The sequence below is a fragment of the Herpailurus yagouaroundi genome, unplaced genomic scaffold, assembly GCF_014898765.1.
Source record: "Herpailurus yagouaroundi ecotype Mexico unplaced genomic scaffold, PumYag 183, whole genome shotgun sequence".
NCBI lineage: Eukaryota > Metazoa > Chordata > Mammalia > Carnivora > Felidae > Herpailurus > Herpailurus yagouaroundi.
This window is the reverse complement of record NW_024412414.1, coordinates 9,428,427-9,453,412: the sequence shown is the minus strand read 5'-3', so window position 1 is coordinate 9,453,412 and position 24,986 is coordinate 9,428,427. Positions and strand designations below refer to the sequence as shown.

The following is a 24,986-nucleotide window of genomic DNA, read 5'->3' as shown; positions in this document are numbered from 1 at the left end:
CTAGGAGGCGAGATCGTACAAGCAAGCAGGGGCCAGACCTGGTAGGGTCTTGTAGGCCTACAAGAACTGTAGGAGTCGGTTTTATTCTAAACAGAGTGACTTGTTCTGATTTGGTTTTAGAGAAGGACAAAGGTCAAAGCACAGAGACCAGTTAAAAGCCATTGCAGCTACCCAGGCCAAAGAAGATGACAACTTAGATGAGGGAGGTGCTGTGGAAATGGGGAGAAGTAAGTAGGTTTGAGATTCCTTTCTGAAGTAGAACCACTAGGCTTTGCAGATGGAGTGATGTAGTGTGCATGTGCTCATGCACGTGTGTGTGTGTGTGTGTGTGTGTGTGTGTGTGTGTGTGTGTGAAAGAGGGGGAGAGAGAGAGAGAGAGAGAGAGAGAGAGAGGGATCACTAAAGGACCAACGCCTAGGGTTTGGGCCTCAATAACTATGTGAATGATGGTGTTATTTATAGAAATAGGGAAGATGGGCAAAGGACATGTTTGGGAGGCAGAGGGGTCAGGGAAGTGAGAATCCTGTTTTGGTCACATTCATTTTGAAATGCCTCTTTGGTGTTCAAGTGTGATATCAAGCAGACAGATAGATAAATAGTTTCAGGGATGGGTCTGTCCACAAACGGATATATTTAAAGCCAAGGGAACTGACATTGGAAGGTGGCTGGCTGTATTTTCCAGTTTGTAAACATCTTAACTGCAGTTTCTGAGTGATAAGAAGAACATAAAGAGAGCAGGGCGGGGAGAGAGAGAAAGATAAAGAGTGCACAATGCCAATGGTATCTCTTGGCTATGTTTTGCAACAAAACAAGTGTTTGGTCACACACACACACATGTACACACACACAAACACACACACACACCCCACAGCCACAAACTACAAGCTGCATACACAAGTCACGTGGAAGATATACTCACGCTCAGTCCCAACCCCAGACCCTGCCTCCTTCTCAGCTGCTGCTGAGTCCTAGACCCGTTACTTGTACCGAACTTCTGTAACCTGCCAGTGCCTGAAAGGAGAAGGCATGGGGGCCCCTTCTGCCAAAGGCAGAAGGCAGTTCTGGATCCAACCCCAGACTTCTGACCTCCTGGCTGGTCAGGGAGCAGGGCTGGGATCAGCATCTGGACAAAGCCTGTATGCTGCAACAAAAGAGGGTTCAAGAGTCTCCACTGCTTCAGGCAGCCAAGGAAAATCACCTGTGTTTCCCGAAGAAACTTTCACTGGAATGAACCTGTGACTTTGGATGGAGAGGAGGCCTGGGGGAGATGGTGCTGCCTATAGCAGCCCTCTGCAACAATGCCATGGTGCTGGCAGAGACTGCCCGGAGACGGTCACAGAGCTCCCCATGTGTGAGCCATCTGTAGGTTGGACTGCTCTGCACATAACCATCGTGAACCAGAACATGAACTTGGTGTGAGCCTTGCCTGCCCATGGGACTGGCATCTCTGTAAGAGCTACAGGCACAGCTTTCCACCAGGGCTCCTGCAAACCTCATCTACTTTGGAGAGCATCCTCTGTCTTTTGTGAGGTTGCTCATCGAGCCCGGAGCCAGCATCCAAGCCCAGGACTCCCTGGGCTTTCCCTGGGAAACATCATCTTGCACATTCTCATCCTCCAGCCCAACAAAATCTTTGCCTGCCAGATATATAACCTGCTCCTGTCCTATGATGGGAGCTGGGACCTCCTGTAGTCCTTGGACCTCATGCCCACTCACGGGGGTCTCACCCCCTTCAAGCCAGCAAGAGTGGAGGGCCACATTGTGATATTCTAGCACCTGATGTAGAAGTAGAAGCGTTTCCAGTGGACATATGAGCCGCTGGCCTCCACTCTCTATGATCTCACAGAAACCAACTCCTGGGGAGAGGACACATCCTTTCTAGAGCTCATGGTCTCGCCCAAGAAGCAGGTGACTCACCAGATCCTAGAACGGACCCCAGTGAAGCAACTAGCGAGCTTCAAGTGGAAGAAATATGGTCAGTGGTTGTTTTATGTTCTGGGTGCCTTGTACCTGCTCTATATGATCTGCTATGTCTACTGCCCCCTCAAGTTCTGAATTGGCAACTGCACAGATTCCTGAGATAACACCATTTTCCAACAGAGACCGCTCCAGGAGGCCTATGTGACTCACCAGGACAAAATCTGGCTCATGGGGGAGTTGGTGACCAATACCAAGGTTGTCATCAACCTGCTCCCAGAGACCCTGAGTGTCTTCAGGGTTGGTGTCTATTGCTATTTTAGACAGACTGTCCTCTGGGGGCCATTCCATGTCCTTATCATCACTGATGCCTACATAGTACCAGTGACCATGGGGATGCGGCTGTCCCACATGGATGGGGAGGTGGCGGCACCCATGTCCGTCACCCTGATGCTGGGCTTGTGTGGTGTTACATACTTCACTTGAGCATTCCATCTGGAATCCTCTGTGCTTTCAATATTATGATCCAGAAGATGATTTTTGTTTTTGTTTTTATTTTTTTTAATGTTCGTTTATTTTTGACAGACAGAGAGAGAGAGAGAGCATGAGTGGGGTAGGTGCAGAGAAAGAAGGGGACAGAAGATCCGAAGCAGGCTCCATGCTGACAGCAGAAAGCCTGAAACAGGGCTCGAACTCATGAACTGTGAGACCATGATCAGAGCCAAAGTTGGATGCTTAACTGACTGAGCCACCCAGGCACTCATTTTATTTATTTATTTATTTATTTATTTATTTATTTATTTATATTATTTATTTAATTAAAAACAACGAAAGTGACTCAAACCTTCTTCTCAAGCATATCATTTTTCTTTTTTTAAATGTTCATTTACTTATTTCTAGAGAGAACGAGAGAGAGTGCAAAGGGGAGGGGTAGAGAGAGACAGAGAGAGAATCCCAAGCAGGCTCTGCGCTTTCAGTGTAGAGCCCAACAGGGGGCTCAAATCCCACCAACTGTGAGATCATGACCTGAGTCGAAATCAAGAGTTGGATACTCAACTGACTGAGCCACTCAGGCACCCCTTTATTTTTTTTTTAAGTAATCTCTAACTCAGTGTGGGGGCCAAACTCATAACCTGGAGACCAAGAGTCACATGCTTTACAGACTGAGCCAGCCAGGTGCCCCTGGCTGATGATTTTTGAAGACCTAATGCCTTTCTGTCAGCTGATGGCTTAGTTTTTTCCGGGATTTGCCTCCGCATTCTATGTCATTTTCCAGACAGAGGACCTAACAAGCCTGGGGGCAATTCCACAACTATCCCATGGCACTCTTCAGCACTTTTCAACTTTTCCTCACCATCATTGATGGGCCTTCCAACTATGAAGTGAGCTTGCCCTTTGTGTTTGGCATACACTACTTTGCCTTTGCCATCATTGCCACACTGCTTATGCTCCACCTGTTCATCACCATGAAGGATGACACACACTGACAGGTGGCCCATGAGCGGGACAAGCTTTGGAGGGCTCAGGTCTGGCCACCATGGTGATTCTGGAAAGTAAGCTCCCCCACTTCCTGTGGCCTCGCTCTGGGATCTGTGGAGACAGATATGAGCTGGGGAACCACTGGTTCCTACAAGTCTAGAACCACCGTGATCAAAATCCTTTGCAGGTGCTTTGCTATGTGGAAACTTTCAAGAACTCAGACAAGGAGGATGGACAAGAGCAACTTTCTGAGAGACAGCCCTCTGTTTTTTGTGATAGAAAGTGGGACCCTAGGTGGAACCTCTCTGGCCACCCATTCGCTCCATGTCCTGCACTACACCTCACAGGAGCTGCATCACCAGCTTTGTGGCAACACCCCGGAACACATGAATTTTGGACTGGATCTTGGCGAAGGGAATGGAGAGGAAAATATCACAAACAGGTAGGCCTGAGTGGGGAGCAGTTAACTCTCATGCCTATTAATCATGGGAGGGGGTAGACAGAATAATTCTTAAAGGCCATGTCTCACTTCACAGCAGCATTTCTGGAGATGGGCAATGGACATCTGTTGTCCCACATATTTTCTGAGCTCCTAGAAGGCCCACATCTTGGGAAAAGAAGGTATCTTTGCAAGTGAAGTTGCACTTGGCCATCAAAGACATGATGTAAGGATGCTAGACTAATGTCTGGATCATCTTTCTTTGTGCGTATTGTGGGAAGAGCCAGGCATGGCACTGAGGTTGTGGCCCTTCCCTTTTTTTCTGTACCGTGTAGGATTCTCTCTACCTAGCAACCAAACCCCAACTAGAAAACTGCAAAAAGAAAGATTTTTATCCTATTTACTACTTATTTATCCTATTTATTATTTATTTTATTATTTTTTAAGTTTATTTACCTATTTTGAGAGAGTGGGGAGGGGCAGAGAGAGAATCCCAAGCAGGCTTCCCACTGAGAGGATGGAGACCACGTCTCAGGAACCCGTGAGATCATGACCTGAGCTGAAACCAAGAGTCAGACACTTAACCAACTGAGCCACGCAGGTGCCCTATCCTTGTTTTATTTTTTATAATTATTTTTTAAATGTTTATTTTTCAGAGATGGACAGAGAGCGTGAGAGGGGGAGGGTCAGAGAGAGAAGGAGACACAGAATCCACAGCAGGCTCCAGGCTCTCAGCTGTCAGCACCGAGCCCGACGTGGGGCTCGAAACCACGAACTGTGAGACCATAACTGAGCTGAAGTCGGCCACTTTTCTGACAGCCACCCAGGCACCCCCAACTTGTTGTAATTTTTACAAAATTGTATTGTGGAAGATACACATAACATAAAATTTACTATTTTAACCATTTCTAGGTATACAACTCAGTGGCATTAAGTCCATTCACACGGTTGCATAACCAACACTACTATTCGTCTATAAGACTTTTTCATCTTCCCAAATTGAAACTGTTGTACCCATTAAACATTAACCCTTCTCTATCCTTTCCCTATAGTACCTGATAACTGACATTCTGTTTTCTGTCTATGAATTTGACTGCTCTGGGTACCTCCTGTAAGTCCAGTCATGTAATATTAATCCTATTTTTCCGGGTTTATTTCACTTAGCATGTTTTCAAGATTTATCCACATATAGCATGTATCAGGCTTCGATCCCTTTTAAAGGCCAAAAAATATTTCACTGTATGGATGTATCACATTTTGTTTATCTGTTCATCCATCGATTGACATTTGGGTTGTTTCCACCTTTTGGCTATTGTGAGTAATATGGCTATGGACATTGGTGTGCAGTTAGCTCTCCAACTCCCTGCTTTCAATTCCTTTGGATACATCCCTACACCTGGGATTGCTGTATCTTATGGCAATTTCTGTTTAATTTCTTGAGGAACTGCCACACTGTTTTCCACAGCGACTGTGTTATTTTACATTTCCTTGAACAATGTGCAAGGATTCCAATTTCTTCACTTCCTCACCAACACTTGTTACTTTCTGCTAATAAGCAGAAGTATTTCCTTCCCTACCTTTCTCTTTTTCTTTTTTTCCTTCCTCCTTTCCTTTCCTTTCCTCTCCTCCCCCCGTCCCTCCCCTCCCCTCCCTCCCCTCCCCTCCTCTCCTCTCCTCTCCACTCTCCTCTCCTCCCTTCCATCTTCCTTTTTTCTATAGCCATTCTAATGACTATGAAGTGGTATCTCATTGTGGTTTTGATTTGCATTTCCCCAAAGATTAATGACATTGAATATTTTTTTCATAAGCTTATTGGCAATTTATATATCTGTCTTTGGTGAAATATCTATTCAAGTCCTTTATCCAAACAAACAAGTTTTGACTTTTGCAAACACCTTTTTTAGCAGGGCCTTGAGATGGTGCACGTTATGAGACATGGGACACACACACCACCTGCTGGCCATTTCTTAGCATTTCCCAACACACCCTTTAGGGCAGAAAGAAGTTTTTAGTTCATGAGATTACCAAAGAAATTGGGGTCAGTGTTGCTGCCCCTGGGTCGCTGATCGTTCCCCTACTGCAAAGGAAGATCACAGATGGCATGGGTGTGTTGCAATAGTGGGAGGAACCTGGACTTGGAGCAGAGAGGACTAGATTGGAATCTTGTCTTTGCTTAAGCAAATATCAAGTCTCTTTGCCTGTAGATCCTAGAGGAGTGTGTCCAGTAAAACTTTCTGTGATGATGAAAATGTTCTATATCTGTGCCATGCCATGTGGTAGCCACTAGCCACATATGGCTGTTGAGCACTTAAAATGTGGCTGTTGTAAATAAAGAACTGACTTTTAAAAACTTCAATAGCCATCCGTGGCTAGTGACTACCATATTGGACAATGCAGTTCTTTTTTTTTTTTTAATATTTATTTATTTTTGAGAGAGAGAGAGAGAGACAGAGCACAAGCAGGGGAAGGGCAGAGAGAGAGAGACACACACACACAGAATCCAAAGCCAGATCCAGGCTCTGAGCTATCAGCACTGAACCGGACGGGGGGCTCAAACCTGTGAACTGCGAGATCATGACCTGAGCCGAAGTTGGACGCTTAACCTACTGAGCCACCGAGGCACACCTGGACAATGCAGTTCTAAAGACTCAGTTTCCTCATCTATACAATAAGGATGACAACAGCTACCTGTGAGGTTTTATGCAAAAACAAAAGGAGATCATTTGGGACAATATCTAGCACAGTGCGTGGCTTATGACATGCAGTTTTAATGTTTGTTTGGGTATACACCCAATGGAATCAGTAGAACATTCTACCAGCACCCCTCCACCCATTGCTAAAATTTTCATTTATCTCCTGCTGTGAATTCAAAAGGAAAAACAGGGAATATTCATTAGTACCACAGGTCTGTCTCTCTTAAAAAACATTCTGTTTGAAATGAATCAGCCAGTGTGGTGTTATGTATTTCCCCCCCTTTTTCTGAGACGGGAGACTATATCAGCTTATGGTAAGAAAGCCATCCCAGTCAATGAATAATCAAAGGCAAAGCCAAGCAGATGATAAATCTTGGCCTCCGTGCTGTGAAGCCACCCACTAAGCAACGTTGAATAAATCTGTTCAGGCTTAGCATATTTTTCAGGGTAATTGGTTGCAGTTTTCTCAGACTCTTTGATTTTTAACCTTATCTTGGGCCTATACCAAGCTAATGAAACAGAGAATGAAGTAAGTTCTGATTTTGGTTTAAGTTTCAGGGAGAGAACCAAAGCATTAGCCTTGACAATGCTGGGAGCAAAGAAGATGTTTGTTGATGCTCCTCTACCCTGACTGTGGGCAATATCTGGGCTTCTGTTTTTTTTCCCGGACGATTCCCTTCTCCTTGGAGAGGGCTACAGGTGACTTAGAGAGAACATCACAAAATATCATGTAATTAAGCTGATTATAGCTCTGTTGATGCAGGATGTTAGCAATTTAAATCTTGCGGTTAGGAGGCTGTGAGGATAAACAACAGGTATTCTCTAGAAATGGTAAATTGTGTAGGCTTAGGGTCAGGAGATCTACATTCAAGTTTCAGCTTCTCCCCTGGCCCACTCTGTGACCTTGAGCAAGTACTTAAGATCTTTGAGCCCCCTGTCTTCTTGTCAGTAAACTGGATGTAATATTACCCACTTCAACAGGTGTTTGTGAGGGGAAATAAAAGAATACCTATAGGGGCGCCTGGGTGGCACAGTCGGATAAGCGTCGGACTTCAACCAGGTCATGATCTCGCGGTCCGTGAGTTCGAGCCCCGCATCAGGCTCTGGGCTGATGGCTCAGAGCCTGGAGCCTGTTTCCGATTCTGTGTCTCCCTCTCTCTCTGCCCCTCCCCCGTTCATGCTCTGTCTCTCTCTGTCCCCAAAATAAATAAACGTTGAAAAAAAAAATTAAAAAAAAAAAAAAAGAATACCTGTAAAGTACCTGTACAGTACCTGGTATGTCGTAAGGACTCAAAAAATGCCGGCTAGTGTTTTGTCACCTCTTGTTTGGAATATAGCTATGCTTCTAAGAGAGAAAATCCATAACATAGCCTTTTTGTGTCCCCCACTGTTATGGACTGCACTGTGACATACTCCCCTCCTCCCAAATTTGTATATTGAAATCCTAATCCCCCAGCACCTCAGCATGTGACTGTGTTTGGAAACGGGGTCTTTAAGGAGGTAATTAAGGTAAAATGAGATCAATTGAGTGGACCCTTATCTAGCATAACTGGTGTCCTTCTAAGATGAGGAAATTTGGACATGCATCTGTACAGAGAACCATGTGAAGGCAGAGGAAGAAGACAGCCATTTGCAAACCAAGGAAACAGTCCTCAGAAGAAACTCACCCTCCTGACACTGGTTTCAGACTTCTAGCCTGCAGAACTGTGAGAGGATACACATCTGTTGTTGAAGCCACTGCTCTGTGATACTTGGTTATGGCAACTCTAGCAGCCCAATACGCCCACTTTGCTTTGTGCCCTTTGTTGGTCTTCTCAGCAAATACTTTGATGCCTACTGTGTTCCAGGCTCTGAGGTCACAAAGAACAACGTCCCTACACTCCTGGGGCATGTATTCTAGTGTAATGTGCAAATAAGATAATTCCTATCAACAGTGCAAAAGCCCCAAAGTAGCCCTGAGCTTGGAGCATTGAGAGACTAGAATGAAGGCCTGTATGGATGGAGCGGGTTGGTGAGAGAAAAAAGACGTGAGATAAAGTGGGGATACAAAACAGAGTGGATCCAGTCCATCAGCTACAAGTTTTTATGTGAGATTGATTTATGGAAAGCCAGCCCTAGAACTCAGTCCCTCTGACCTCTTGGCCACCGCTGTCCTTATAAACACCATCATGATTCTTGTTGAGTGGATTCATGATTGTGGCAGGCTCTGATGCACCGATCTTCCTTCAGGGAAGAAGGATTACTCCCTCAGGAGCTGGCAATGATGCTCAAAGACAGCCTTCTGTCATCAGCCCACACTAGGGATCGCATTAACTAAGGAAAACAGCCTTGCCTTGTCATGCTTACTTCCTAGGTCATGCCTCCCTCGGGAGTTGCTGTAACTCGAGACAATTCAGAAGGACTTCAGAGCCCATGAGATTGGCTGAGACCTTTGTTGAGTCTGCCTTGCCTGTCAGTTCTCCCTCTGTCCACTCCTACTTCTGTGGTTTCCTTTCCAAGAGCACTACCTGATTAACATCTTGCTGCTAATCTCTATCTCAGAATCTACCCCATTGACAGCCCTACCTATGATAGTGTCCCTACTGAACATCAAACATGGATGAACCAGCAAATATAGAAGATCTTCAAGGCTTCCAAATTGGAGGAAGGGTGTGCATCAGGCAACCGTGAAGCAATGAGACATGGAATCCGTTTTTGGAGGAGACCTTGACCCCAGTTGGACAGTCCCCTTTGAGTGGTCCCTTAGGCATGGGTTACCACCCTGCATCTGTAGTTCCTGGTGACTGGACCAGTGACAAGCACCTGACTGAAAGGCAGTCCTTTATAGGTCGGCCAGTGGCCCGAGAAGATGGTGTTTTGCAAGTGCTCTCACAGATGGCGTCTGTCTACCTCTCCAGACTCTTCTCGCAATGTGCTCTTCTCCACCTTCCCTTTCCAGTCATGCTGGCTTCCTGAAGCTTCTCCCTCCCTAAGACACTTCACATACTATTTCTTCTCTGAAGCAAGCCACATTCCTACACCATCACCCCCAACCCCTATCAGCAAGTGACTACTTGTCCTTTTCTCTCCTGAAAGTCACTTCACTAAGGAACCAATCCCTTGCAACTCTCTGACTTGATGCTCTTTGTAGCTTCCTTCATGACACTGATGCCAGTATTGTCACCTAGCAATATGGTTACGTTGTGGTAACCAACTTTACAATATGGTTATAGTAAACCTCTATTGTTTGATTAATGTCTGCGTGCCACACCAGGCTGTCAGCAACGTGCGAGTAGGCTCCAGTTCTGTTTTGCTCACCTCTGTATTCTCAGTTCTTAGCATGATGCTTGGAGCCCAGTAGTATTTGTTGAGTAACTACCAGGGATCTTACTGAATGGTGGCTGAATGAGCCAAATCAGTCCTGTTTCTTTAGAAGTTTATGTTAGAAAAATGCATACAGAGTCAGAGTTGGTAAGGATTAGGCTGGAGCAGCAGTTCTCAAAGTATGGTCCAGGGACTCCTGGAGGTCCCTGAAACTCCTTCAGAAGGGCCACAAAATGAAAACTATTCTCCTCTTATTCTAAGATATTATTTTTCCTTCTGTCACTCCCATTCTCTCATGAGTGTACAGAATATGAGAAGTCCAGGCCACTTGGGTGGCTCAGTTGGTTAAGTGTCAGAACCTTGATCTCAGCTCAGGTCTTGGTCTCAGGGTTGTGAGCTCAAGCCCCACGTTGGGTTCCATGCTGGACATAGAGCCTACTTAAAAAAAAAATAAGAAAAGTTCATTTTGTAGTTTCAGATTCCACATTGTTAACGAATCTTTAAGAAAGTACCCCTTGTCAAGTTTTGGAGTGATATCAAAAAAGAGTATTCACAACTCCCTGAAAAGTTTATTAAAATATCCCTCTCTTTTCCAATGATACATATCTCTGTGAGCTGGGTCTTCTTTAAGCAATTTAACCAAAACAACATATGGCAATACATTAATGTAGAAGCATGTATGAGAATTCAGGTATATCCTAATAAGCCAGACATGGTAAGGGAATCGAAAAAAATGTAAAACGGAGCCATACTCCTCACTAAAGATATTGTTTTGAAAAACATAGTTATTTTTCATAAAACATTATTTCTATTAACATGTCATGGGTTTGTTATTAGTTTTATGAAGTAGCAATTTTTAAAATTTTCCAATTTTCATTCCCAGGCTGATAAATATCAATACAAACAATTCATATAAGTATAAGCTCTTTGGGGTCATTAATAAATTTCAGAAGTGCAAAGGGGTCTTGAGACCCAAAAATTTGAGACTTGCTGGGGTCAAGTATTCCTCAGAATTCTTTTGGATGCCAGAGAGATATGCAACTCAAGCAGCCACAAGCCAATACCTGTGTTTCTTCATTTCTTGTTCCTTCTCCCCTCAGTGTTTTCTTCATGCTCATCTTTCCCCAGAATGACCACCAGCTGCTCCAGGTTTATGTTCAATTACCTTAGCAAATTCAGCACGTTTTTGCTACTAGTTCCAACAAAAGCCCCAGTGCACACTCTCCTTGGGCTGACTCCCACCATGTTTCCACCCCGAAGCCAATCACCATGACTCTGGTTGGTCAGGCCATCGTCTTCAGTTCACCCCTGGGATGGTAAGTTGTGTGTGGTCAGTCTTCAAAGAACCATGTGGACTGAGAAGGGTGGCCCATCAGAGGAAACTCAGAAAGCTTTTACCCTGAGAAAGGAAAGGATGGGCGGTGACAAATCAGTAAATAATATTTGTCATTTGGGGAAGATATGAGTAAAACAATGAGGAAATCAGAGAGTAAGTTCTACTAAGGAGGATTAACAATGAGTAGACTTTAAGGCATTTAGGTCCTGAATAAATAAATATCTTCTCTTTTGTCTCAAATCTCTTATCTCCCTTAGCATCTGCAGCAGTTTTTGGAAGGCACATTCTAGAAAAGAAGACAGTAGACAGAGGTGAGTGGGACAGGGAAAGCTGGGCTGAGAAATAAATGTCAGAACATGATGAGTAGTAGGAGGTGTTCCTGGCTTCCTGTTCCTGTCCTAGCTGAGTGCCCTCGTGATGACGGAGAAGCTGTGCTTTGTGTTGATTGGATATAAGCATCTCTGGTATTTGGGGGGCTCTCTAGCTGCATTCCGACACAAACTGAGTCACCTCTCATGCATTCACCTCCACACCTAACTATCTTGAGCCCAGTTCCCTCTAGCTTATGATCCACATAAGGGGACACTGAGGAAGAATAAGGTAATGATAAAAGAGGCCAATACTGGAGTTTGGAAGGAAGACTTGGGGTTGAGAGTCCTTTAGTATTTCTCAAATAAAGACGTGGATAAAGTTGCCTGTTACTGCTCCAAAGGAGACAACTGTCCCCGGAGAACTAACCCTCCACAAAGGCCACTCTTTCCCTCTATCATTGCATGGACAGGCCTTCACTCTGGACTTTCACATGTGAAGGCAAGTTTAGACTTGTTCTGTGTGGATCCAAGACAGGGGAGAAGACCAGGGGTGGAAAATACCAGCACATAGATTTTGTCTCAGTGTAAAGGAAAATTTTTAATAGAATGGTCCAGAGCCGGAATGGGCTGCCTCAGGTGTGTGTTTTGGCGGGGAAGAGTCACTTACCTGCTAATTTCATAGCTTCATTTTCTTCAAGGTTATCAGTCTTGCAGGTGCTGAAAACCAGAATGCAAGGTAAGCACAAGATAAATTACTATTTACTCTGAAGAGCTCCTTCTCTTTTCCTTCCTTCCTTCCTTCCTTCCTTCCTTCCTTCCTTCTTGCCTGCCTTCTTTTGAGGGTCAATTCTTCATTTTGTTATAAAGACAGGAATCTGGAAAATACATTGTTTTGAAATTTTTTTGGTTGTCCCTCACATTCTGGAGACCCTTCCTCCACTGTCTCCCAGCCCCACCAGGGTTAATCTGTTCAAATTCAAATACGAACTTGTAAATTACAACAGCTATACAAAAACAGGAGAAAAAGAAAGCCAGATAGAGAAGTTAGCCTGGGCCAGCAGTGTCACTTGCCTAAGGTGCTGAACAGGAGCTTATGTTTCTTTTTTTCTTTTCTTCCCTCCTTTGTTTTCAGGAAGTGGGTCTGAAGCAGTGGGTGGTTCCAGGTTCATGAAGGTCAGCTTGGCTCAAGGGATCTTGGAATCAGACAGAGACAGGATCTGAATTATCACTCTTCCCATTATCACTCACAGGGAAGACAGGAACCAGGCTGTTCTCATCTTTGTAGCAGTTTGGGGTCAAACATCTGCTTTTGCTCTTCCAACCCTGGCATCTAGGCAAAGCAAGGGAAGGGAAGTTTTCCTTCAGACTCTTGATGCCAAACGAGGAGTGCCCTGAGGCCATGGGTGACAGGGGGGTCAGCAGAGAGTCTGTGCTCTAGACTTGTGCTAAAACGACAAAGAGAGAGGGCCCCAGGGATCAAAGCAGAGCTGAAGGAGCAGATAAAGGAACTGAAGGCAGGAAACTATTGATTGTTTCAGGGAATGTGGACTTTTGACTAGCCCTGTCCTTTGCTGCTTTCCTCAAAAGCTTTCTCCCAGTATTGGTGCTTCCACTTTACAGTGTCACCGAGAACATCTCTGGGGTTTCCTGAGAGGCCTTAGTAGAGGATCCCATTTCTTGAGGCCCAGCCAGAGAACAGCCCTGTGCTGAGAGCCCCTCAACGCATGGCCTCACACCCCAGACAACCTCACCTGTACATCTTGGAAACAGCGGCTCCCATCTCCTCTGCACTAAAGGACCATGGGCATTGTTAAGAAATTTGATGTTTATTCTCTGGGTTCCTGGTGCCTGAATCTGCTAGGACCTTATGTTCCAATTCTACTACCCCAACCAGTTTTCTAAGGTTCTGGTATCTAGTTAGGGAAGCCACGTGTGTCCCTAAGCTCCTCTGGCCCTCTAGAAAGTGACTGATTACAACAAAAACTTGCAAATTGATCTCTTTAAAATTACCACCATCATAAGTAGGATGATCACTCACAGGATGATGCCAATAAGAGCAAAAGCCTTCATTTTTTGAATGCTTAGTGTCTTACAAGAATGAACAACTTTATTTCTTTCAGCAACATTATGACATAAGTACTATTACTATGCCTATTTTACAGATTAGGAAACCAAGGCCCTGAAAAGTTCATTGAGCTTTCCAAGAGCACATAGTTTAGCCTTAAAAATGGAATTCAGGACCTAGTCTACCTGACACCAATGTTCATCATCTTGACGTTATACACGCTCCTTCTGGGTATTCCCACTCATCTTCCTATGAGTTATAAAGAGAATTAAACACAGAGATGGAAGTTGGCCTCTGTGTTAGGTTAGCTACTAGAATGACCAAATCCCCCCCCCCGCCAATTTCAGTGGTTTAATACAGTAAAAATGTCTTCGTTGCTCATATAGCAATCTGATAAAAAGCGTTCCTGGTGGCTTCCCTCCATGAGGTGATTCAGGGACCCAGGCTTATCTCATCTCATGGCTCTGTCACTTCTTAGAGACATGGAGGTCTCTGCCTCCAGAAGGGAGGGGAAAGAGAAGAAATGGCACACCCTCTTCTTACCTGCCTTGCCCAGAAGTGACACACATCACTTTTTGCTCACATTCTATTGGCCAATACTAGGCACATGGCCTTTCACAAATGAAAGGGTGTGGGAAATGCATTGCCTCCCTGGGATGCTAAGCCATTTCTTAGCATCAACTCTGCCCCATGGAAGAGGGAGCATAAAATGTTTGGTAAAAAGTTAGTTACCTTCTGTCCCAGCCTCAATGACTATAAGCTCCTTCTATCCCATAGGTTCTATGGATTTATAATTTAATTTGTCTGTAATACCTGAAAATGTGATGAAGACTTGAAGGTCTTGTTAATATGACAGTATTCGTGTGAGAAATGATCAAGACAGAAAATCTTTGTGGTAAATATACTCCATGGCCTGATGTTTTCAGCATCTGCAGCAAGCATCTGGACCTTTCCCCCTGTTCCAGTCAGTGTGGTCCATTACAGCATTTCAACAGGAGGGCAACATGGACTCCGGAAGCAGCAGCCTTGCTTGGGCTCTGTGACTCACTGGAGAGAGGTACTCAAAGACATGGTTTTTACATAATGTTTAGAAATAAGCATCTGAGAAGTGTGGAAACATGCCGTCCTGATTTACTCAGTTCTGTCGTTAAGTGCTGGCATTACCACCATCTGCCAAATGTAGAAGTTGTTTAAAAATGAGTCACCTGGCACTGAAAACCATTTCTGCATAGAACGTCCCCCCACCACAACCCATCTCTTGGTATCAACGAAAAGTCTCTTCTGCTTGTAAGTTCTAAGAAGGCTGAGAGCACGAGTTCCCCCAAGTGGCATTTCATTATTTATTCTCCAATGCAAAACACCGATTTCCTTGAACCTTGTTGTACACTTGGTTTTCAAAGGATGCAGAATTATGTCACATGGACAAAGACAGTATTATTTCTTTTTTAAAAATTTATTTACTTATTTTGAGAGAGCGAGAAGGGGCATACGCTCCTGTGAGTGAGCAGGGGAGGGGCAGAGAGAGAGGGAGTGAGAGAAATCCAAGGAGACTGTGCTGTCAACATAGAGCCTGGTGTGGAGCTGAATCTAATGAACCTTGAGATCATGACCTGAGACCAAATCAAGATGCTCAACTGACTGAGCCACCCAGGCACCCCAAGGCAATATTCTTTTTTTTTTTTTTTTTTGGCAATATTATTTCTAAGTTATATGAGTACTAGCTGAATTAGACTCCTTTGAATTTTGTTCCCATTTCACATTCAGTACTTCTTTGATAGCTGAAAACCTAACCAATGGGAAATGCTGTGGTTGGAAACAGTACAATTTGTCTCTCTTACCCAAAAACATGCCAAGTGTCTGCCCAGTAGCTTAAATACTGAAATATAAGGTTTACGACTATTAATACATCTTATGTTAGATGATAGAGCAATGGAAGAAGGGAAAATTGGTTGGTATATTAACAACTGTATTCATGTCGACATAAGGTAGAAGGCTCATAACTATCACACCCCTGGTTTTTGCAACTGATCACATGGTCATAGGTGATATTTATAACTGCTTTCTTCTACCCATTCCATATTTCCTTTGCCTTTAGCAAGCATGTTGGTTGTGGCCTATTGCCAGGCTCCAGACCCTTATGCCTAACCCACTCACTGCTGTGTAACCCCAAAATCTGTCAGTCTTATGCAGGGCCTAGAACATAAGAAGACCATATAACATGATGAGACAGCTGATGGGAAGGTACTTGAAATGTCTACTGCAGAGAGATACTTGGAACTGTTCACAGGCCCCCATAGGTAATTCACAGCAGAGAATCTTAGGATCCAGACAATAAGCTGTATCATCCTCTGACGATAACTATTCTCCTTATAAAAGGCTGTGTTTGCTACTGGTTCTCACTGGAGACTGAATGCTTCACCCCAATCCACAAAGTTACCTTGTGACCTGAACTGACTGAAAACTCAGCCAGTTTTATTACAAGGATTTCTGTAAAATTTATCAGGAGGCCTGACTTAGGATCCTAACAGGGGCTGCCAGCCAGCTGGGCAATTTAAGCAGCCACCATCCTCGTCTGTAAAGTAAGGGCGCTACACTCACTGAGAAGGACCAAGCAAACCTGGTATCGGGCAGGATTCAATCGACTAGGTCTGTACAGCGAGAGATGTGTTCAACAGGGGTGTGTCCAAAAGAGTTGCTAAGCCCAGTTAGGCCCGTTACTCTCTTGCATGATTTCTTATTATCTTTAATATTCTACCGAGACTGTGGTAGGCAGGTGAGTAGCACATCTGTGAGGAGAGCTTATGAATTGTTTCCCAAACTTGATAGATAGATGGAGATTTTTTTTACAAGTAATATAAATATAAATATAAAAGCTTTAAAAAATCCCCTTTTATTGCAGGCACCTATTAATATCACCTGAAACAGGCTTCTCTGGAATATGGAGTAGAAAATTCTGTTACTGAGCACCCTATAAAAATGATAAGTGGCTATTAAAATTAGTAACTCCAATGTCTGGCTTTATGGTTTTTCCATAGAAAATGGAGGCTTCTTTTTAATTATAGGAATGTCATCATACACTTGTCCAAACCCATAGAATGTACAATACTAAGAGTGGGCCCTGATGTGAACTATGGACTTTGGGTGATAATGGTGTGTCAATGCAGGTTCATCAATTGTAACTAAGACACCACTTTGGTGTTAGGATAATGATAATGGGAGAGGCTGTGGGTCTGCGAGGGCAGGGGATATAAGGGAACTCCCTCTACTTTCCACTCCATTTTTCTGTGAGCCTAAAACTGCTTCAAAAAGTAAAATCTATTAATTAAAAAAAAAATTCCAGTTGAGCGTGCTCTTTCCGTGACTGCTGTATACCTGTTGGGTATACAGTGAGTATCACGAGAATATCATGATAATGGCATCATGAGAACAACAGAGATAAAGAAGGACACAGGCCTAGGTAGTAAAAACAAGACAGCTAATGACTGTCTCAGTATTAGGTTTGGATGTGAGATACCCAAAAGAATGGAGGCTTAACCAGGAGCAGTGCATTTCTTTCTCATGTAAAATTTTCTCTGCTCTCATCTTTAAAGTGGAGATGATTATAGTACTTACTCATTTGGTATTAGGAAGATTCAATGAGCTAATTAACGTATGAGAACTTCCTGAGCAAGGGGGAAATCCTGCTTTGGACTGAATAGCACCACGGCTGATTGTGCTAGGAGAACTAGAACTAGAATATTTTCTCCTGTAATCTGCTGTGATTTCCCATTAAAGGAAAAAAATATAGAAATTATATGAGGCAATACCAAAAGTAAAAAAAAAAAAAATCCCATTTTTTTTAAAAAAAGAAAGTTCTTAGCACAGTAGCTAGCATATAACAAATACATCTTTTATCACTATTATCATCATCATCTTCTCTCCTTACCTCCCCATGTCTGCCTTGCCCGCTCATTCTTTTGATTCTGTGTATATGAAAAATGAAGTACTTTAGTGATGTGCTAATCCAGTTTGTGATTTTTTTTCCCTAGATTCGTAAGTCTCTTGATAGCTGGTTTTGGAGGATGGAAACACTGGGTAACCAGAGAGAGATTAGTGTCAAAAAAAAAAAAAAGTCGTAGAACAGCAATTTAGAAGTATCCCATGGCGGTGAGAGTTTGGTTAGCTTTTTCCATTATTTAATTTGACCTAGCATTTTCCATTATTTAAAATATCTATTGTTTATTTTATTTTTCAATTGAAATGGAGTTACATATAATATTGCGTTAGTTTCAGGGTACAACATAATGGTGCAATAATTATATGCATTACAATATGTTCACCACATCTATTGTCTGCATTAAGTGATGAGAGCATTTAGCTCCTGCCAAGCTAAACCATGGCCACATCTTCCACTGTGGTGATAACGCATCCAGTAGAAAGATGGCTGAAGTCTAAGGGCTGGGGGGTCAGGGACAGTGTGGAGGGGTGCCATTGCCAGGCCCTTGAGGACAGGATTCTGATGGAATAAGTGAGATCACATTGGATGTCAGCATGGACCAGCCATGTCCCTGGTGCAGTGACACACCCTAAAGTCCCTCCCCATCTGGGAAGTAGAAAAGATGAAGTGACTAGGCTTATAGCCAAAATCACTGAGAAAACCTAGAACCGAGATTTGGGGGTTTTGGCCAGGCAGCAGAACAAGGGCTGGGTGGAGGCTAAGTGGAACTGTGGACAAATAAAGAAAGGTTCACATGTGGCTTGTGGGCTAATGTGGCTATGAGAATTTATACTCAGCATATTGTGATAATTTTTAAGAATAATTACAATGTGAGCTGAAACTTGCTGGACTTTCTGTGTACCAGGCCCTGTGCTAAGTGCTTTGTGTAAGGGATCTTGTCACATCCTCACTGTGAACCTGGCAGGCGGGTACCATGACTCACACTTCATAGAGAAGGAAACTCTAATGAGTTCACACAAATGAACTCACAGAAATGAAGTGACAGACCCAAGCTCACAAAATTGGCAAATGAGGAGCTAGTTTCAAATCCAAGACCTGCTGATGTGGAGTCCTACACACCTAACTCTTAGCCATAATGTTCCCTAGATCCACCACTTTTAAGATATCTTGCCTTCTATTGTGGTTCGTTTTCGCATGCCTTACTTTTCCAGCTAGAGTATAATATTCTTGAGGGCAGGAGCATATCTAATTTCTCTTGTAAAACTTTTCATTGAGGTATAACCTTGCTACCACAAATAGGAAGTATGTATAATGACTCAAATCAAGATATTTAGAACATTCTAGCATCAAAAATTTCTTCCTGTTCTTTCTTTCTGGGTGAATTCCTTTGTTTCCTCATTTTGAAGGAAGAAAAGGAATTGATGAGGTAAAAATTCCTGAGGTAAAAAGAAATTAGATTTAAAAAATTAAAATTAAAAAATTAAAAACAACACGCACACACACACACAAATCATATAAATGATGCTAGATCCTAAGTGTGTTTTGGTCTGGGGGTTGAAAGGGACTAATAGACTAGAGAACAAAGGGGAAAAGAAAGGGAAAAAAAGGAAAACGTTTGAAATTTGAAAAAATGAATATAATGAGATAGAATAAAATGAAATGATGAAAGTAAAATAGAATTTGAAAAATTTACAAAAAAGTAAAAAATATAGTAGAAGAAAATTTAAAATATTTTTAGTAAAAATTGAAAATAAAAATTATTTTTTTCTCTTTCTGTGTTCAAGAAAAATAAAAGAAATGAAAAAGAAAAAAAAAGAAAATTGAATAGATGGACCAGAGAACAGACTGAAATATGATTGAAATTGCATTGTTTTCCCCTGGAAGTCAACCTATGAAGCATTTTATAGTCCGTAAACTAAGCAGGCAGAGAGACTTGTGATCCTGAAGAGCGAGGTCAGCCCAGTTGGGCAGGGCTTAGTGTAACAGTTCCATTCTCCACTAGATGGCGCTGCTTAGCTTACTGGGGTGGATTGTTGTGGCGCTTGTAGGCATGTATGGGCATGCATGGGAGCTGTGAAAATGACATCACCCAGCTACCCATTCTCTAGTATCCTAAGTCTGTTTTCCCTGATCAGCAGTTGTGCACCCGTCCTTTGTCTTCAGCTTCTGTCCACTTCCCACTTTTACACTGTCCATGACCAAGCCGTCAGATTGCCAGGCAGCACCTCCCTCCTGAGTTTTATCTCAGATGCGGCTGTGTTTCCCAACCCCTTATTTCTGAGGGACCTCGGCTTTGACCTGTTCTGCCTCTCTGCGGGAGGGTCTCACCAAGCAATGGCCAGCTGCCGGCCGCACCCAGGAACATTTGTGGGACCGTGCTGCTGCCATTGCCCAGAGACTACGGCTCGGTGCCAGCTGCCCCAGAAAATTCCTAAGATAGTGTAGCAGCAGCTTTTCAGGGACTATGTCAAATCACAACACACATCTGGCACCAGGCTTCACCCTTAACAACCTTGTTCCAGCACCAGCAAATGTGGTTGTTCTTCAGGGTCTGCTGTCACCTTTGCCTGTGGGGGAGTCCCCCCAGCAGGGGAACCTCCTCTCCCTGTGTGGCCCGAAGAGTCCCCCAGACTTCAGTCTGCTCCTGGAGATTCACCCTTCCCACCAGAGCACCACTAGGTATCAAGCTGCAGAGTTTCAGACTCTGTGCTCCCCCTGTTTACAGCCTTCATGGAATTTAAACCCTCTCCTTTCTACTTTCTCCCTTTTTAGTTCAGTCCCTGTGGCTGTTTCCACTTTTCCGTTTTCTCTCCAGCTGCTTTTGGGGGGGTGCTTTCCTTATACTCTCCCCCCCCATCTCTGTCCTCTCTCCGCAAGAAAAAACAGCTCCCTGCCCTCTGCAGCTTCTCCCCCAGTTCACCTCTCTGACACATGCCTGCTGAGTTCTGTGGTTCAGGTTGTGCAGATTGTTGTGTTAATCCTCAAATTAGTTTTCTAGGTGTGCAGGATGGTTTAGTGTTGATCTGGCTGTATTTCATGGACTCAAGTTGCAAAAAAACTTCCATGCTGTTCCCTGGAGTTTTAAAATAATGAAACAAAGATAAGCATATTTCAAATTATTTATTTTTATTTATTATTAGGGCTAAAATTGATTTTTTCTCCTCTGGGTCTGATAGGGAATTCATACAGTAAGGAGGACTCAGCTTTGCTATTTTCTTGTTGTCTTGTGTTTGCATTCTTGGTTTGTCTTCAGTCAGTACCTTTGCCACAGGAATCTTTTAAAGGTATTTATTCATTATGTGGAAGAATGAAGGACAAAATCTATAAATCCATATAAATGAGAACACAGTAAAATACTCTAGAAGCAGATGTCTTGCTGGTTACCCCCAGATGGAGAGCCTGGTACAAAGTCTTGCTTCAGTTAGTGCATTTGGAAATATGGTCCCAGGGAACAGTGAGGCAATATTGGGAAGTGAAAAGGAGGGAAAACCAGTACAAGAATCTCTTACCACCTCCCACTGTGCTGGTTAAGGGAAGTGGGTACTTCATCTCACCTCGACCTTCTGGGAAGACTTATGGAGTTCATTTCAGAGCTGTGTGCCTGTGGGACAAAAAAGACTCTTGGCTCTTGTCCTGCCCTGGTCAAGAGTGGCTTTGTGGCCCAAAACACCCACACTTTTCTGGACTGTGGAGAGGAGGTTCCCAAAGAACAAGAAGAAAGAGATTCACAGGGCAAGCCATGATATTAGTTCCACAGAGCAATGGAACTCACCCCTTACATCTTGGGGGGGGGGCAGGGGATTTTGAAGTGGCACATAGGAAGTGTCCAATAGAGCAGATGAACCCCAAAGAGTGCCTCTCATACCATGTTTCCAGAAAGTCATTTGAATATTGTGTGAGGTTAAGCTTCATTGATTGATCCTTTCTCCCTCCCTATCTTCTTTCCCTCCCTCCTTCCCTTTCCTCCTTCTTTCCTTTCTTTTTTTCCCTACATATAAATAGGAAGTTATAATGGTTTGTCATCTCACCTCAGTGAACATTCTTCCATACCAAACGTTGTGTGATGAATTTATACTTTGAAGATCAGAGAGTATAGACAACCAAGAAAAAGATAGCAGAGGGAGTACATTGGTAGTGTTGAAAAAAAAAATCCAAGCAGTGTAATCCTAAGCAAAAAACATTTAGGTTTTCAAGTGCTTTTTAATAAAAAACAAAGTCCAAGATTTGGAATGATTTATGTCCTTGCAAGGATGATGGCGTATTGGTAGTATAGAATTTGAACTTTTATCACATACAGGAGATAATAGCTGCTATTCAAAAATATTTATAAATGATGAAACAGTCTATCTCTTGTAAATTTGGGCATCAAGCCAGATCATCAGAGAGCAGTTTTCTTGAGTTGTCTTTGTCCCTGAAACAGCCCATTTATTAAATTATGGTTTGGCATAATGTTCATGCCTTGCATTGAAGGAAACCATAAGAAAAGCTGAAAGCAATTTACGGTTATATTTTCTTCAGAGATCTTGTTGGAGATATCTCCATTACATCAGCCGGTACCCCTTTTATGAGGACTTCTGAAGAAAGTTCTTGCAGTCAGTGCCAGTAATTCTGACTCTTTTCTGAAAGTCACTATGTGTGTGTGTGTGTGTGTGTGTGTGTGTGTGTGTGTGTTTATGTACATAGTGTGTGTGTCAGCTAAAATAAATTTAATATTATATTCACTGGGCAAAATCAGCCTTGAAAATAATTGTATAACATGCACATGGGTGGCTCAGTCGGTTGAGTGTCCGACTCTTGCTTTTGGTTCAGGTCATGATCTCATAGTTCGTGAGTTTGAGCCCTGCATCTGGCTCTGCACTGACAGTGTGGAGCATGCTGGGATTCTCTCTCTTCCTCTCTCTCTGCCCTTCCCTAATTCCCTGTCTCTGTCTCTCTCAAAAATAAATAAATAAACTTAAAAAACTAAAAAAAAAAAAAAAGAAAAGAGTCATACACTCCTTTTTGTTCTGGCTACCTGAAAGTTTAGTGCTTTATTTCCTGCCTACCTTGAATAATCACACAACACTGGAGAGCATGTGCTTCATAGCTTCAGCTTGTTATTGGACTCTGATTTTTCCCTATATTCTTATATTTTTATTTATTTATTTATTTTTAATTAGTTTATTTTTTAATTTACATCCAAGTTAGTCAGCATATAGTGCAACAATGGTTTCAGGAGTAGATTCCTTAATGCCCATTCTTATATTTTTAAACATGAAATCGGGGCGCCTGGGTGGCTCAGGTGGTTGAGCGACCGACTTCGGCTCAGGTCATGATCTCACAGTTTGTGGGTTTGAGCCCCGCATCGGGCTCTGTGCTGACAGCTCGTAGCCTGGTGCCTGCTTCTGATTCTGGGTCTCCCTGTCTCTCTGCCCCTCTCCTGCTCATGCTCACTCACTCACTCTCTCTCTCTCTCTCAAAATTAAAGAAACATTAAAAAAATAAAAAACAAAAAAACAAAAAAAACAAAAAACAAAAAATAAAAAAATAAACATGAAATCAAATCTTATGCAATTGTGTGTATTTTTTTAACAAGCAGCCTCAAGTCTGTTTTAGAGTTAGGCTGGGTGTAATTTTAAAAAGAAAAATATTTCAGCATCCTGACATCCACCTGAGTAGCAGAAATCATGCCAAGTGATAGACATTTCTAAATTCAAAATAACTGAAGAATCCAAAGAATATTGACATTTACATCCCTCCGTATTTTCTTGTAAGTCTCTCAAACTTTTGTTTTTTAATGTTGAAGCCAATAAATAGCATTTCTTGATTCCCTTCCCAGTTTAAAACTATTAGGAAATAAGACACAAGAGATGGATAAATGGAGATTTAAAAAGTCAATATTATTACTGATAAAGGTAACTGCAGACCATGACTTCAGAACCGCGTTCCGAAGGGCTTGCTAACATTCTGCTGGAATTAGCAGCTTTTCCCACCCGGACAGTGATATGAACGGATTCCAGAGCTTCTCACTCCGCCAGAGCCTCCTGGGCAGCCTACTACCCAGTGAGAAGCAAGCCGCAATTCAGCCCCTCTTCAGGCTGGCAGATCCCCAGGAGACTAGATCCCATCAGACCTGAGCGACCCTGCTCTGTCCTCCTCCCAAAGCCATCAGTTAAAGAAGTCACTCCTTCCCTGAGACTGGGAAGGAGAGGGACAGAGGCAGGGGTGTCACCCTAGTGAGGTGTTTCTTAATGGTTGCCACTGATATGTTGGGCAGGTCAGTTCTTGGTTGAACTGTCCTATAAATTGTAAGAGCTTTAATATCCTTGAATTGTAAGTTATTTAATAACCAACATTATGCCCATGTATGTCCAAGTGCACGTCTTTACCCCTCAGGGTTGAGAACCTTGCTTGAGAGGAAGCTCCTTTATGGAAGGAGGAAGGCTCTGTGTGTTTGGGGAGGGGAGAGGGAGCAAATGGGAGAGGGAAGACATGGAAGTTCCTTGCTAACATGAATGCCTTTGTTACTAGTAACTTTCTCTTAGCTGTAAATTTTTTAAAAATCTTTTTTAATGTTTACTTATTTTTGAGAGAGACAGAGACAGAGTGTGAGCAGGAGGGGGCAGAGAGAGAGGGAGACTCAGAATCCGAAGCAGGCTCTAGGCTCTGAGCTGTCCACACAGAGCCTAACTCGGGGCTTCAACTCATAAACCTTGAGATCATGACCTGAGCCGAAGTTGGACGCTTAACGGACTAAACCACCCAGGTGCCCCACCTTAGCTGTAAGTTTTTAAAATAACTTTTTCTCTCTCTTTTTAAAAATGTTTATTTATTTCGGGGGCACACAGGTGGTTCAGTCCGTTAAGTGTCCAACTTCGGTTCAGGTCATGATGTCACGGTTTGCAGGTCTGAGCCCCACATCAGGTTCTCTGCTGTTAGCACGAAGCCTGCCTGGGATCCTCTATCTCCCTCCCTTTCTGCCCTTCCCCCGCTCTCTCTCTCAAAAATACATAAACATTAACAAAAGTGAAAATGAAAACATTTATTTATTTTTGAGAGAGAGAGCAGTGAGGGAGGGGTGGGCAGAGAGAGAAGGAGATAGAGGATCCCAAGCCAGCTCAGCGCCATCAGTGCTGAGCCCGACACAGGGCTCAAACTCAAGAACTGTGAGATCGTGACCAGAGTGGAAACCAAGAGTCGGACGTTCAACCAACTGAGCCACCCAGGAGCCCCTTAAGTAAATTTTTACAATAATAGTGATGTAAGCTGGCCTCCTTCTACTCCCTAACCGGCATCTCTGACAAGAAATGTCAGGAGTATTAATGTAGGCCGTCAACCAGCATTCGGATTTGACTGTAACTCCTTTTAAGCCCTCCAAGTGGTAGTTCTCATATGTGATCTCAGGACAGTCACATGAGAAACTTGGTGCTTTGAATCCTGACAAGGCTCATGAAAGCTAAAGCAAGGGGAGGGGGCAGGCATGGAAGACACCCAGGGGAAGACTGGGGGGTCAGGTGCAGGAAGGCT

At 43.3% G+C, this 24,986-nt stretch overlaps 1 pseudogene; it reads left to right on the top strand.

Annotated features, from left to right (window-relative positions):
- Window positions 1–1,026: 1,026 nt before the first annotated feature.
- On the top strand, window positions 1,027–11,001 carry LOC121041368 (transient receptor potential cation channel subfamily V member 5-like; annotated as a pseudogene).
- The last annotated feature ends 13,985 nt before the right edge of the window (window positions 11,002–24,986 follow it).